The following is a 15428-nucleotide window of genomic DNA, read 5'->3' as shown; positions in this document are numbered from 1 at the left end:
GATAACAGACTGTAGCAGAGTGGCTAGTTGGATAACAGACTGTAGCAGAGTGGCTAGTTGGATAACAGACTGTAGCAGAGTGGCTAGTTGGATAACAGACTGTAGCAGAGTGGCTAGTTGGATAACAGACTGTAGCAGAGTGGCTAGTTGGATAACAGACTGGCTAGTTGGATAACAGACTGTAGCAGAGTGGCTAGTTGGATAACAGACTGGCTAGTTGGATAACAGACTGTAGCAGAGTGGCTAGTTGGATAACAGACTGTAGCAGAGTGGCTAGTTGGATAACAGACTGGCTAGTTGGATAACAGACTGTAGCAGAGTGGCTAGTTGGATAACAGACTGGCTAGTTGGATAATAGACTGTAGCAGAGTGGCTAGTTGGATAACAGACTGTAGCAGAGTGGCTAGTTGGATAACAGACTGGCTAGTTGGATAATAGACTGTAGCAGAGTGGCTAGTTGGATAACAGACTGTAGCAGAGTGGCTAGTTGGATAACAGACTGTAGCAGAGTGGCGAGTTGGATAACAGACTGGCTAGTTGGATAATAGACTGTAGCAGAGTGGCTAGTTGGATAACAGACTGTAGCAGAGTGGCTAGTTGGATAACAGACTGTAGCAGAGTGGCTAGTTGGATAACAGACTGGCTAGTTGGATAACAGACTGTAGCAGAGTGGCTAGTTGGATAACAGACTGTAGCAGAGTGGCTAGTTGGATAACAGACTGGCTAGTTGGATAACAGACTGTAGCAGAGTGGCTAGTTGGATAACAGACTGTAGCAGAGTGGCTAGTTGGATAACAGACTGGCTAGTTGGATAATAGACTGTAGCAGAGTGGCTAGTTGGATAACAGACTGTAGCAGAGTGGCTAGTTGGATAACAGACTGTAGCAGAGTGGCTAGTTGGATAACAGACTGTAGCAGAGTGGCTAGTTGGATAACAGACTGTAGCAGAGTGGCTAGTTGGATAACAGACTGTAGCAGAGTGGCTAGTTGGATAACAGACTGTAGCAGAGTGGCTAGTTGGATAACAGACTGTAGCAGAGTGGCTAGTTGGATAACAGACTGTAGCAGAGTGGCTAGTTGGATAACAGACTGGCTAGTTGGATAACAGACTGTAGCAGAGTGGCTAGTTGGATAACAGACTGGCTAGTTGGATAACAGACTGTAGCAGAGTGGCTAGTTGGATAACAGACTGTAGCAGAGTGGCTAGTTGGATAACAGACTGGCTAGTTGGATAACAGACTGTAGCAGAGTGGCTAGTTGGATAACAGACTGGCTAGTTGGATAATAGACTGTAGCAGAGTGGCTAGTTGGATAACAGACTGTAGCAGAGTGGCTAGTTGGATAATAGACTGTAGCAGAGTGGCTAGTTGGATAACAGACTGTAGCAGAGTGGCTAGTTGGATAACAGACTGTAGCAGAGTGGTTAGCTGGATAACAGACTGTAGCAGAGTGGCGAGTTGGATAACAGACTGGCTAGTTGGATAATAGACTGTAGCAGAGTGGCTAGTTGGATAACAGACTGTAGCAGAGTGGCTAGTTGGATAACAGACTGTAGCAGACTGGCTAGTTGGATAACAGACTGGCTAGTTGGATAACAGACTGGCTAGTTGGATAACAGACTGTAGCAGAGTGGCTAGTTGGATAACAGACTGTAGCAGAGTGGCTAGTTGGATAACAGACTGTAGCAGAGTGGCTAGTTGGATAACAGACTGTAGCAGAGTGGCTAGTTGGATAACAGACTGGCTAGTTGGATAACAGACTGTAGCAGACTGGCTAGTTGGATAACAGACTGTAGCAGAGTGGCTAGTTGGATAATAGACTGTAGCAGAGTGGCTAGTTGGATAACAGACTGTAGCAGAGTGGCTAGTTGGATAATAGACTGTAGCAGAGTGGCTAGTTGGATAACAGACTGTAGCAGAGTGGCTAGTTGGATAATAGACTGTAGCAGAGTGGCTAGTTTGATAACAGACTGGCTAGTTGGATAACAGACTGGCTAGTTGGATAACAGACTGTAGCAGAGTGGCTAGTGTGATAATAGACTGTAGCAGAGTGGCTAGTTGGATAATAGACTGTAGCAGAGTGGCTAGTTGGATAACAGACTGTAGCAGACTGGCTAGTTGGATAACAGACTGTAGCAGAGTGGCTAGTTGGATAACAGACTGTAGCAGAGTGGCTAGTTGGATAACAGACTGGCTAGTTGGATAACAGACTGTAGCAGAGTGGCTAGTTGGATAACAGACTGTAGCAGAGTGGCTAGTTGGATAACAGACTGTAGCAGAGTGGCTAGTTGGATAACAGACTGTAGCAGAGTGGCTAGTTGGATAACAGACTGTAGCAGAGTGGCTAGTTGGATAACAGACTGTAGCAGAGTGGCTAGTTGGATAACAGACTGTAGCAGAGTGGCTAGTTGGATAACAGACTGGCTAGTTGGATAACAGACTGTAGCAGAGTGGCTAGTTGGATAACAGACCTGGCTAGTTGGATAACAGACTGTAGCAGAGTGGCTAGTTGGATAACAGACTGTAGCAGAGTGGCTAGTTGGATAACAGACTGTAGCAGAGTGGCTAGTTGGATAACAGACTGTAGCAGAGTGCCTAGTTGGATAACAGACTGGCTAGTTGGATAATAGACTGTAGCAGAGTGGCTAGTTGGATAACAGACTGTAGCAGAGTGGCTAGTTGGATAATAGACTGTAGCAGAGTGGCTAGTTGGATAACAGACTGTAGCAGAGTGGCTAGTTGGATAACAGACTGTAGCAGAGTGGTTAGCTGGATAACAGACTGTAGCAGAGTGGCGAGTTGGATAACAGACTGGCTAGTTGGATAATAGACTGTAGCAGAGTGGCTAGTTGGATAACAGACTGTAGCAGAGTGGCTAGTTGGATAACAGACTGTAGCAGACTGGCTAGTTGGATAACAGACTGGCTAGTTGGATAACAGACTGGCTAGTTGGATAACAGACTGTAGCAGAGTGGCTAGTTGGATAACAGACTGTAGCAGAATGGCTAGTTGGATAACAGACTGTAGCAGAGTGGCTAGTTGGATAACAGACTGTAGCAGAGTGGCTAGTTGGATAACAGACTGGCTAGTTGGATAACAGACTGTAGCAGAGTGGCTAGTTGGATAACAGACTGTAGCAGAGTGGCTAGTTGGATAATAGACTGTAGCAGAGTGGCTAGTTTGATAACAGACTGGCTAGTTGGATAACATACTGGCTAGTTGGATAACAGACTGTAGCAGAGTGGCTAGTTGGATAATAGACTGTAGCAGAGTGGCTAGTTGGATAATAGACTGTAGCAGAGTGGCTAGTTGGATAACAGACTGTAGCAGAGTGGCTAGTTGGGTAACAGACTGTAGCAGAGTGGCTAGTTGGATAACAGACTGTAGCAGAGTGGCTAGTTGGATAACAGACTGTAGCAGAGTGGCTAGTTGGATAACAGACTGGCTAGTTGGATAACAGACTGTAGCAGAGTGGCTAGTTGGATAACAGACTGTAGCAGAGTGGCTAGTTGGATAACAGACTGTAGCAGAGTGGCTAGTTGGATAACAGACTGTAGCAGAGTGGCTAGTTGGATAACAGACTGGCTAGTTGGATAATAGACTGTAGCAGAGTGGCTAGTTGGATAACAGACTGTAGCAGAGTGGCTAGTTGGATAATAGACTGTAGCAGAGTGGCTAGTTGGATAACAGACTGTAGCAGAGTGGCTAGTTGGATAACAGACTGTAGCAGAGTGGCTAGTTGGATAATAGACTGTAGCAGAGTGGCTAGTTGGATAATAGACTGTAGCAGAGTGCCTAATTGGATAACAGACTCTGCAAAAATATCCTCTGTGCACAACATAAAACACATAATAATGCATGCATTGCAGAATTCGGTCGATACCCACTAATTACCAAAAAACCCAGAAAAGAGCTGTTAAATTCTACAACCACCTGAAAGGAAGCGATTCCCAAACCTTCCATAACAAAGCCATCACCTACAGAGAGACGAACCTGGAGAAGAGTCCCCTAAGTAAGCTGGTCCTGGGGCTCTGTTCACAAACACACCCCACTGAGCCCCAGGACAGCAACACAATTAGACCCAACCAAATCATGAGAAATAGGAGAGTTCTTTCCAATGTGTCAAGTAATTAACAAAATAACAGAGCAAACTAGAATGCTATTTGGACCTAAACAGAGATTACACAGTGGCAGAATACCTGACCACTGTGACTGACCCAATCTTAAGGAAATCTTTGAATATGTACAGACTCAGTAGGCATAGCCTTGCTATTGAGAAAGGCTGCCGTAGACAGACATGGCTCTCAAGAGAAGACAGGCTATGTGCTCACTGCCCACAAAATGAGGTGGAAACTGAGCTGCACTTCTTAACATCCTGTCCAATGTATGACCATATTAGAGAGACCTATTTCCCTCAGATTATGCAGACCCACAAAGAATTTGAAAACAAACCCGATTTTGATAAACTCCCATATCTACTGGGTGAAATACCACAGTGTGACATCACAGCAGCAAGATGTGTGACCTGTTGCCACAAGAAAAGGGCAACCAGTGAAGAACAAACACCATTGTAAATACAACCCATATTTATGATTATTTACTTTCCCTTTTGTACTTTAACTATTTGTACATCGTGACAACACTGTATATGTACATATGACATTTGTAATGTCTTTATTCTTTTGGAACCTCTGAGTTTAAATGTTTACTGTTCATTTTTATTTATTTGTCTTTTGTTTATCTACTTCACTTGCTTTGTCAATGATAACATATGTTTCTCGTCCCAATAAAGCTCTTTGAATTGATAAAGGAGGGAGATGAAGAGAGATAGGTTCTTCTAGGTCACAGTAGTGTATTCAGTCGCATCCAGGCAGCCCTGCTCTGTGTCAGCTAGCTAATTCAGTTAACTCTACCCCATCCCCACCTCTATCCACCATGTGGTCCCAAACTGCAGCCCTGCTCTGTGTCAGCTAGCTAATTCAGTCAACTCTACCTCATCTCCACCTCTATCCACCATGTGGTCCCAAACTGCAGCTCTGCTCTGTGTCAGCTAGCTAATTCAGTCAACTCTACCCCATCTCCACCTCTATCCACCATGTGGTCCCAAACTGCAGCCCTGCTCTGTGTCAGCTAGCTAATTCAGTCAACTCTACCTCATCTCCACCTCTATCCACCATGTGGTCCCAAACTGCAGCCCTGCTCTGTGTCAGCTAGCTAATTCAGTCAACTCTACCTCATCTCCACCTCTATCCACCATGTGGTCCCAAACTGCAGCCCTGCTCTGTGTCAGCTAGCTAATTCAGTCAACTCTACCTCATCTCCACCTCTATCCACCATGTGGTCCCAAACTGCAGCCCTGCTCTGTGTCAGCTAGCTAATTCAGTCAACTCTATCCCATCTCCACCTCTATCCACCATGTGGTCCCAAACTGCAGCCCTGCTCTGTGTCAGCTAGCTAATTCAGTCAACTCTACCTCATCTCCACCTCTATCCACCATGTGGTCCCAAACTGCAGCCCTGCTCTGTGTCAGCTAGCTAATTCAGTCAACTCTACCTCATCTCCACCTATATCCACCATGTGGTCCCAAACTGCAGCCCTGCTCTGTGTCAGCTAGCTAATTCAGTCAACTCTACCTCATCTCCACCTCTATCCACCATGTGGTCCCAAACTGCAGCCCTGCTCTGTGTCAGCTAGCTAATTCAGTCAACTCTACCTCATCTCCACCTCTATCCACCATGTGGTCCCAAACTGCAGCCCTGCTCTGTGTCAGCTAGCTAATTCAGTCAACTCTACCTCATCTCCACCTCTATCCACCATGTGGTCCCAAACTGCAGCCCTGCTCTGTGTCAGCTAGCTAATTCAGTCAACTCTACCCCATCTCCACCTCTATCCACCATGTGGTCCCAAACTGCAGCCCTGCTCTGTGTCAGCTAGCTAATTCAGTCAACTTTACCTCACCTCCACCTCTATCCACCATGTGGTCCCAAACTGCAGCCCTGCTCTGTGTCAGCTAGCTAATTCAGTCAACTCTACCTCATCTCCACCTCTATCCACCATGTGGTCCCAAACTGCAGCCCTGCTCTGTGTCAGCTAGCTAATTCAGTCAACTCTACCTCATCTCCACCTCTATCCACCATGTGGTCCCAAACTGCAGCCCTGCTCTGTGTCAGCTAGCTAATTCAGTCAACTCTACCCCATCTCCACCTCTATCCACCATGTGGTCCCAAACTGCAGCCCTGCTCTGTGTCAGCTAGCTAATTCAGTCAACTTTACCTCACCTCCACCTCTATCCACCATGTGGTCCCAAACTGCAGCCCTGCTCTGTGTCAGCTAGCTAATTAACACACTGCTGTCAATTCTTATTCTCCTCCTCTCCCCCCTTCCACTCCCCTAGCTGTATGAATGAAAAGCCATCCTCTCTCTCCTCTCTCTCTCTCTCTACTCTCTCTACTCTCTCTCTACTCTCTCTTTTCTCTCTGTCTCCTCTCTCTCTGTCTCCTCTCTCTCTCTCTGTCTCTCTTCTCTCGCTCTTTCCTCTCTCTCTGGGTCATTTCTCTGTGGGTTTGGATGGAGAGCTGTCTATGGGCTGATGGCTTCATCACAGACAGACTGACTGGGCAACGGAGGGAGGGAGGGAGGGATAGAGCCATCCATCACTGACTTTGACCTTACTCCTATCCCCCTCTCCTCTACATCGAAAAGATGAGATCTGTCTTTTACTAATTAACGGAACCTACTGTAGATGCCATCCTCTCATCCTACCATCCTTCCATCTCTCTTCTCTCTCTTTCACTCTCCATATTCTTTCCCCCTCTATCCTTCACTCTCCTTATTCTTCTCTATTTCTCTTGCATCTTCCTCCCTCTCTTTCCTCCCTCTCTCTTTTGTCCTGATGTTCATTGATTGGTGAAAGCCTCCAGACCTTTTTAATTACTTTCATTTCCCCCCTCGCCTTCTTTCCTTTGTCCCCTCTTTTGTTTCTCCCCCTTTTCTCTCCTTCCCTCCCCTCCTCTCTCTCCTAGTCTTCCCCTTTTCTCTCCTTCCCTCCCCTCCTCTCTCTCCTAGTCTTCCCCTTTTCTCTCCTTCCCTCCCCTCCTCTCTCTCCAAGTCTTCCCCTTTCTCTCCTTCCCTCCCCTCCTCTCTCTCCTAGTCTTCCCCTTTTCTCTCCTTCCCTCCCCTCCTCTCTCTCCTAGTCTTCCCCTTTTCTCTCCTTCCCTCCCCTCCTCTCTCTCCTAGTCTTCCTCTTTTCTCTCCTTCCCTTCCCTCCTCTCTCTCCTAGTCTTCCTCTTTTCTCTCCTTCCCTTCCCTCCTCTCTCTCCTAGTCTTCCTCTTTTCTCTCCTTCTCTCCCCTCCTCTCTCTCCTAGTCTTCCTCTTTTCTCTCCTTCCCTCCCCTCTCTCCTAGTCTTCCCCTTTTCTCTCCTTCCCTCCCCTCCTCTCTCTCCTAGTCTTCCTCTTTTCTCTCCTTCCCTCCCCTCTCTCCTAGTCTTCCCCTTTTCTCTCCTTCCCTCCCCTCCTCTCTCTCCTAGTCTTCCCCCTTTCTCTCCTTCCCTCCCCTCCTCTCTCTCCTAGTCTTCCTCTTTTCTCTCCTTCCCTCCCCTCCTCTCTCTCCTAGTCTTCCTCTTTTCTCTCCTTCCCTCCCCTCTCTCCTAGTCTTCCCCTTTTCTCTCCTTCCCTCCCCTCCTCTCTCTCCTAGTCTTCCCTTTTTCTCTCCTTCCCTCCCCTCCTCTCTCTCCTAGTCTTCCTTTTTTCTCTCCTTCCCTTCCCTCTCTCCTAGTCTTCCCCTTTTCTCTCCTTCCCTCCCCTCCTCTCTCTCCTAGTCTTCCCCTTTTCTCTCCTTCCCTCCCCTCCTCTCTCTCCTAGTCTTCCTCTTTTCTCTCCTTCCCTTCCCTCCTCTCTCTCCTAGTCTTCCTCTTTTCTCTCCTTCCCTCCCCTCCTCTCTCTCCTAGTCTTCCTCTTTTCTCTCCTTCCTTCCCTCCCCTCCTCTCTCTCCTAGTCTTCCTCTTTTCTCTCCTTCCCTCCCCTCCCCTCTCTCCTAGTCTTCCCTTTTCTCTCCTTCCCTCCCCTCCTCTCTCTCCTAGTCTTCCTCTTTTCTCTCCTTCCCTTCCCTCCTCTCTCTCCTAGTCTTCCTCTTTTCTCTCCTTCCCTCCCCTCCTCTCTCTCCTAGTCTTCCTCTTTTCTCTCCTTCCCTCCCCTCCTCTCTCTCCTAGTCTTCCTCTTTTCTCTCCTTCCCTCCCCTCCCCTCTCTCCTAGTCTTCCCCTTTTCTCTCCTTCCCTCCCCTCCTCTCTCTCCTAGTCTTCCTCTTTTCTCTCCTTCCCTCCCCTCCTCTCTCTCCTAGTCTTCCTCTTTTCTCTCCTTCCCTCCTCTCTCTCCTAGTCTTCCCCTTTTCTCTCCTTCCCTCCCCTCCTCTCTCTCCTAGTCTTCCCCTTTTCTCTCCTTCCCTCACCTCCTCTCTCTCCTAGTCTTCCCCTTTTCTCTCCTTCCCTCCCCTCCTCTCTCTCCTAGTCTTCCCCTTTTCTCTCCTTCCCTTCCCTCCTCTCTCTCCTAGTCTTCCCCTTTTCTCTCCTTCCCTCCCCTCCTCTCTCTCCTAGTCTTCCCCCTTTCTCTCCTTCCCTCCCCTCCTCTCTCTCCTAGTCTTCCTCTTTTCTCTCCTTCCCTCCCCTCCTCTCTCTCCAAGTCTTCCTCTTTTCTCTCCTTCCCTCCCCTCCTCTCTCTCCAAGTCTTCCTCTTTTCTCTCCTTCCCTCCTCTCTCTCCTGGTCGTCCCCTTTTCTCTCCTTCCCTCCTTTCTCTCCTAGTCTTCCCCTTTTCTCTCCGTCCCTCACCTCCTCTCTCTCCTAGTCTTCCCCTTTTCTCTCCTTCCCTCCCCTCCTCTCTCTCCTAGTCTTCCTCTTTTCTCTCCTTCCCTTCCCTCCTCTCTCTCCTAGTCTTCCTCTTTTCTCTCCTTCCCCCCCCTCCTCTCTCTCCTAGTCTTCCCCTTTTCTCTCCTTCCCTCCCCTCCTCTCTCTCCTAGTCTTCCCCTTTTCTCTCCTTCCCTCCCCTCCTCTCTCTCCTAGCCTTCCCCTTTTCTCTCCTTCCCTCCCCCTCCTCTCTCTCCTAGTCTTCCCCTTTTCTCTCCTTCCCTCCCCTCCTCTCTCTCCTAGTCTTCCCCTTTTCTCTCCTTCCCTCCCCTCCTCTCTCTCCAAGTCTTCCCCTTTTCTCTCCTTCCCTCCCCTCCTCTCTCTCCTAGTCTTCCCCTTTTCTCTCCTTCCCTCCCCTCCTCTCTCTCCTAGTCTTCCCCTTTTCTCTCCTTCCCTCCCCTCCTCTCTCTCCTAGTCTTCCCCTTTTCTCTCCTTCCCTCCCCTCCTCTCTCTCCTAGTCTTCCCCTTTTCTCTCCTTCCCTCCCTCCTCTCTCTCCTAGTCTTCCCCTTTTCTCTCCTTCCCTCCCCGCCTCTCTCTCCTAGTCTTCCCTTTTCTCTCCTTCCCTCCCCTCCTCTCTCTCCTAGTCTTCCCCTTTTCTCTCCTTCCCTCCCCTCCCCTCTCTCCAAGTCTTCCCCTTTCTCTCCTTCCCTCCCCTCCTCTCTCTCCTAGTCTTCCCCTTTTCTCTCCTTCCCTCCCCTCCTCTCTCTCCTAGTCTTCCCTTTTCTCTCCTTCCCTCCCCTCCTCTCTCTCCTAGTCTTCCCCTTTTCTCTCCTTCCCCCCCTCCTCTCTCTCCTAGTCTTCCCCTTTTCTCTCCTTCCCTCCCCTCCTCTCTCTCCTAGTCTTCCCCTTTTCTCTCCTTCCCTCCCCTCCTCTCTCTCCTAGTCTTCCCCTTTCTCTCCTTCCCTCCCCTCCTCTCTCTCCTAGTCTTCCCCTTTTCTCTCCTTCCCTCCCCTCCTCTCTCTCCTAGTCTTCCCCTTTTCTCTCCTTCCCTCCCCTCCTCTCTCTCCTAGTCTTCCCCTTTTCTCTCCTTCCCTCCCCTCCTCTCTCTCCTAGTCTTCCCCTTTTCTCTCCTTCCCTCCCCTCCTCTCTCTCCTAGTCTTCCCCTTTTCTCTCCTTCCCTCCTCTCCTAGTCTCCCCCTTTTCTCTCCTTCCCTCCCCTCCTCTCTCTCCTAGTCTTCCCCTTTTCTCTCCTTCCCTCCCCTCCTCTCTCTCCTAGTCTTCCCCTTTTCTCTCCTTCCCTCCCCTCCTCTCTCTCCTAGTCTTCCCCTTTTCTCTCCTTCCCTCCCCTCCTCTCTCTCCTAGTCTTCCCCTTTTCTCTCCTTCCCTCCCCTCCTCTCTCTCCTAGCCTTCCCCCTTTCACCTGTTTTTTTTCTTTTAATTTGTTCTCTAAAACCAAACCATTCATGTTTTTATTCCCTGTGGTTGTGTGCTGTGTGACCTACATGTGGGATTATTTAAGAGGGAAGGTTTCAGAAGATGGACAGGGACTCTGCTGTACAAGCTTCAGAGGGAAACTGGTTCCACCACTGTGATGCCAGGATAGAGAAGAGCTGTGACCGGGATGAACTGGTCTGGCCAAGAGACCAGACGTGACAGAACGGAGTGCTTGGGTTGGGGTGTAGGGTTGGAGCAGAGCCAGAAGGTAGGGAGGGCCAAGAGACCAGACGTGACAGAACGGAGTGCTTGGGTTGGGGTGTAGGGTTGGAGCAGAGCCAGAAGGTAGGGAGGGCCAAGAGACCAGACGTGACAGAACAGAGTGCTTGGGTTGGGGTGTAGGGTTGGAGCAGAGCCAGAAGGTAGGGAGGGTCAAGAGACCAGACGTGACAGAACGGAGTGCTTGGGTTGGGGTGTAGGGTTGGAGCAGAGCCAGAAGGTAGGGAGGGCCAAGAGACCAGACGTGACAGAACGGAGTGCTTGGGTTGGGGTGTAGGGTTGGAGCAGAGCCAGAAGGTAGGGAGGGGCAAGAGACCAGACGTGACAGAACGGAGAGCTTGGGTTGGGGTGTAGGGTTGGAGCAGAGCCAGAAGTTAGGGAGGGGCAAGAGACCAGACGTGACAGAACGGAGTGCTTGGGTTGGGGTGTAGGGTTGGAGCAGAGCCAGAAGGTAGGGAGGGGCAAGAGACCAGACGTGACAGAACGGAGTGCTTGGGTTGGGGTGTAGGGTTGGAGCAGAGCCAGAAGGTAGGGAGGGGCAAGAGACCAGAGTTGGCAGAACGGAGTGCTTGGGTTTGGGTGTAGGGTTGGAGCAGAGCCAGAAGGTAGGGAGGGGCAAGAGACCAGAGTTGGCAGAACGGAGTGCTTGGGTTGGGGTGTAGGGTTGGAGCAGAGCCAGAAGGTAGGGAGGGGCAAGAGACCAGACGTGACAGAACGGAGTGCTTGGGTTTGGGTGTAGGGTTGGAGCAGAGCCAGAAGGTAGGGAGGGCCAAGAGACCAGAGTTGGCAGAACAGAGTGCTTGGGTTGGGGTGTAGGGTTGGGGCAGAGCCAGAAGGTAGGGAGGGTCAAGAGACCAGACGTGACAGAACGGAGTGCTTGGGTTGGGGTGTAGGGTTGGAGCAGAGCCAGAAGGTAGGGAGGGGCAAGAGACCAGACGTGACAGAACGGAGTGCTTGGGTTTGGGTGTAGGGTTGGAGCAGAGCCAGAAGGTAGGGAGGGCCAAGAGACCATAGTTGGCAGAACAGAGTGCTTGGGTTGGGGTGTAGGGTTGGAGCAGAGCCAGAAGGTAGGGAGGGCCAAGAGACCAGAGTTGGCAGAACAGAGTGCTTGGGTTGGGGTGTAGGGTTGGAGCAGAGCCAGAAGGTAGGGAGGGTCAAGAGACCAGACGTGACAGAACGGAGTGCTTGGGTTGGGGTGTAGGGTTGGAGCAGAGCCAGAAGGTAGGGAGGGTCAAGAGACCAGACGTGACAGAACGGAGTGCTTGGGTTGGGGTGTAGGGTTGGAGCAGAGCCAGAAGGTAGGGAGGGCCAAGAGACCAGAGTTGGCAGAACGGAGTGCTTGGGTTGGGGTGTAGGGTTGGAGCAGAGCCAGAAGGTAGGGAGGGCCAAGAGACCAGAGTTGGCAGAACGGAGTGCTTGGTTGGGGTGTAGGGTTGGAGCAGAGCCAGAAGGTAGGGAGGGGCAGTTCCTCTTGCTGCACCATAGGTAAGCACCATGGTCTGGTAGTGGATTGGTTGGGGTGTAGGGTTGGAGCAGAGCCAGAAGGTAGGGAGGGACAGTTCCTCTTGCTGCACCGTAGGTAAGCACCATGGTCTGGTAGTGGATTGGTTGGGGTGTAGGGTTGGAGCAGAGCCAGAAGGTAGGGAGGGGCAGTTCCTCTTGCTGCACCGTAGGTAAGCACCATGGTCTGGTAGTGGATGTGAGCTTGCACTGGATGCCAGTGGAGTGTCTGGAGGAGCAGGGTGACATGGGAGAACTTTAAAGTTTAACACCAGGCGGTTGCAGTAGTCCAGACGGGAGATGACAAGTGTGAGGGAAGGTCATACTACCCCACAGGCCGTACTACCCCACAGGAGGCCGTACTACCCCACAGGCCGTACTACCCCACAGGAGGCCGTACTACCCCACAGGAGGCCGTACTACCCCACAGGAGGCCGTACTACCCCACAGGAGGCCGTACTACCCCACAGGAGGCCGTACTACCCCACAGGAGGCCGTACTACCCCACAGGAGGCCCTTGACACCACTTTTCTCAGAGGAAAACCACGATCTCCCCCTCCCAAGATGGCCGTCGTTGGGAGTTCCATTGTAAAGGATCGAGCAAAGACATTCTACTTCCCTGTGTGTGACATCTATCAGGACGTTACGATCATTCCAGAACCAAAACCTAGAGCTGCACACGGTGGTTGTGGATGCTGGTACAAATGGTACAAATGGTACAAATGACATCAACGGGACTTGGAATACCTGAGACATTATTGGCTACTGACAAGTGGATTGTTTTTCCTGGCCCTATCACTGGAGTGGATTGTTTTTCCTGGCCCTATCACTGGAGTGGATTGTTTTTCCTGGCCCTATCACTGGGGTGGATTGTTTTTCCTGGCCCTATCACTGGGGTGGATTGTTTTTCCTGGCCCTATCACTGGAGTGGATTGTTTTTCCTGGCCCTATCACTGGAGTGGATTGTTTTTCCTGGCCCTATCACTGGAGTGGATTGTTTTTCCTAGCCCTATCACTGGAGTGGATTGTTTTTCCTGGCCCTATCACTGGAGTGGATTGTTTTTCCTGGCCCTATCACTGGAGTGGATTGTTTTTCCTGGCCCTATCACTGGAGTGGATTGTTTTTCCTAGCCCTATCCCAACACACGGTCCTAAAGTTGATCGCTTCTCCCGGGCTATTTGCACGGGTCTCTTGGATGAAATCAGAACTCTGCTCTGAAAAAGCGTTGGATTTTTATTGACTACATCCATCAGTTTTGGGAGCGACCTCCGTTTCTAAAAAGAGACGTCCTGAACAGGAGCTTGGATGCTGAGTAACATTGGAAAGGTAATCGTGTCCCTGGATGAGAGCACGACGATATGATTATATGAAATTCTGGATACTGCAACCTTGATTCATGTAAATGTCAGAAGTTTAGATTTTTTTTTTAAATGTATGTTATACTAATTCTTGCTTCTCGAACTAACGCAGACATTTTGATTATTACTAACTGACACCTGGTTAAAAAATAAATAAATTAAACCCTGAAAAATAAACTATTTTGGACGTCATTCTGCTAAGGATTTTTGGAATCACTTCCAAAATGGATTCCATTTGGATTCCCTGGTGCCGCAAGGGAAGCTTAAAACGCTGAGGATAAATGAGTTCACTGAGGTGTGCAATTGTTTTAATTGACTTTTAATAATACCTGTGATGTTTCATGTTCTATAATGTAATGTACCTGTAGTTGTATCTTGTCCTCGGGGCTCCATGGAAAATGAGACCCCCAACCCCCATTACGGTTTGATATGCTACTCTAATTAACAGCGGCACATAAAGCCTGTTTATGTTTAGTTAATATTATTATATAGCATGTTAGTAGTATTATATACCATGTTAGTAGTATTATATAGCATGTTAGTAGTATTATATACCATGTTGGTAGTATTATATAGCATGTTAGTAGTATTATATAGCATGTTAGTAGTATTATATAGCATATTAGTATTATATAGCATGTTAGTAGTATTATATAGCATGTTAGTAGTATTATATAGCATATTAGTATTATATAGCATGTTAGTAGTATTATATACCACGTTAGTAGTATTATATAGCATGTTAGTAGTAGTATTATATAGCATGTTAGTAGTAGTATTATATACCACGTTAGTAGTATTATATAGCATGTTAGTAGTATTATATACCACGTTAGTAGTATTATATAGCATGTTAGTAGTAGTATTATATAGCATGTTAGTAGTAGTATTATATAGCATGTTAGTAGTAGTATTATATACCACGTTAGTAGTATTATATAGCATGTTAGTAGTAGTATTATATAGCATGTTAGTAGTAGTATTATATACCACGTTAGTAGTATTATATACCACATTAGTAGTATTATATAGCATGTTAGTAGTAGTATTATATAGCATGTTAGTAGTAGTATTATATAGCATGTTAGTAGTAGTATTATATAGCATGTTAGTAGTAGTATTATATAGCATGTTAGTAGTAGTATTATATAGCATGTTAGTAGTAGTATTATATAGCATGTTAGTAATAGTATTATATAGCATGTTAGTAGTAGTATTATATAGCATGTTAGTAGTAGTATTATATAGCATGTTAGTAGTAGTATTATATAGCATGTTAGTAGTAGTATTATATAGCATGTTAGTAGTAGTATTATATAGCATGTTAGTAGTAGTATTATATAGCATGTTAGTAGTAGTATTATATAGCATGTTAGTAGTAGTATTATATAGCATGTTAGTAGTAGTATTATATAGCATGTTAGTAATAGTATTATATAGCATGTTAGTAGTAGTATTATATAGCATGTTAGTAGTAGTATATATCATTATATTAGTATTAGTATTATATAATATGTTAGTAGTAGTAGTAGTAGTAGTAGTATTATATAGCATGTTAGTAGTAGTATATATCATTATATTAGTAGTATTATATAATATGTTAGTAGTAGTAGTAGTAATATATAGCATGTTAGTAGTAGTATTATATAGCATGTTAGTAATAGTATTATATAGCATGTTAGTAGTAGTATTATATACCACATTAGTAGTAGTATATATCATTATATTAGTATTAGTATTATATAATATGTTAGTAGTAGTATTATATAGCGCGTTAGTAGTAGTATTATATAGCATGTTAGTAGTAGTATTATATAGCATGTTAGTAATAGTATTATATAGCATGTTAGTAGTAGTATTATATAGCATGTTAGTAGTAGTATTATATAGCATGTTAGTAGTAGTATTATATAGCATGTTAGTAGTAGTATTATATAGCATGTTAGTAATAGTATTATATAGCATGTTAGTAGTAGTATTATATAGCATGTTAGTAGTAGTATATATCATTATATTAGT

General features: G+C 47.2%; 1 protein-coding gene across 2 annotated transcripts in view; it reads left to right on the top strand.

The window, feature by feature from the left end:
- gbe1a (glucan (1,4-alpha-), branching enzyme 1a) overlaps positions 1 to 15428 on the top strand; it is a 188667-nt gene that overhangs the window by 89525 nt on the left and 83714 nt on the right. The window lies entirely within an intron of this gene.

The sequence above is a fragment of the Oncorhynchus masou genome, chromosome 8 (genome assembly GCF_036934945.1).
Source record: "Oncorhynchus masou masou isolate Uvic2021 chromosome 8, UVic_Omas_1.1, whole genome shotgun sequence".
Classification (NCBI taxonomy): domain Eukaryota; kingdom Metazoa; phylum Chordata; class Actinopteri; order Salmoniformes; family Salmonidae; genus Oncorhynchus; species Oncorhynchus masou.
The sequence above is the reverse complement of the archived record's forward strand: the minus strand, read 5'-3'. Positions and strand labels throughout refer to the sequence as shown.